Source organism: Frankliniella occidentalis, unplaced genomic scaffold, assembly GCF_000697945.3.
Source record: "Frankliniella occidentalis isolate FOCC.00 unplaced genomic scaffold, Focc_3.1 Scaffold20, whole genome shotgun sequence".
Classification (NCBI taxonomy): domain Eukaryota; kingdom Metazoa; phylum Arthropoda; class Insecta; order Thysanoptera; family Thripidae; genus Frankliniella; species Frankliniella occidentalis.
Genome location: NW_026267150.1, coordinates 197530 through 197801, shown reverse-complemented (window position 1 = coordinate 197801; position 272 = coordinate 197530). Strand labels below are relative to the sequence as shown.

Sequence of the window (272 nt, the reverse complement as noted above, 5' to 3'; positions counted from 1 at the left end):
TACTCCAAATAGAGGATAATTTTTATTTTTCAAAATTCAGTAAAACCCCTGTGTCAATTTGTAGTCCTTGATGAACTGAAACAAACAAGCTACTGACCAGCTTTATATCACTACTTTCTCCGGAGAAATCCTCCGCGTAAACTTAAAAAGAAGATATCCTATAAAAATAGAAGTACACCCTTGGGACCTCTTTAAAGTAAAGTTCATGGCATTCTGATATTGTTAATGTGTTAAGCTATACCTTGTGTTGAGAAATATACCCTCAGGTTCCA

The 272-nt window shown here is 34.6% G+C and overlaps 1 pseudogene; it reads left to right on the top strand.

Moving 5' to 3' along the window:
- The window catches only part of LOC113206111 (fatty acid synthase-like), a 10765-nt pseudogene that overhangs the window by 5973 nt on the left and 4520 nt on the right, over nt 1-272 (top strand).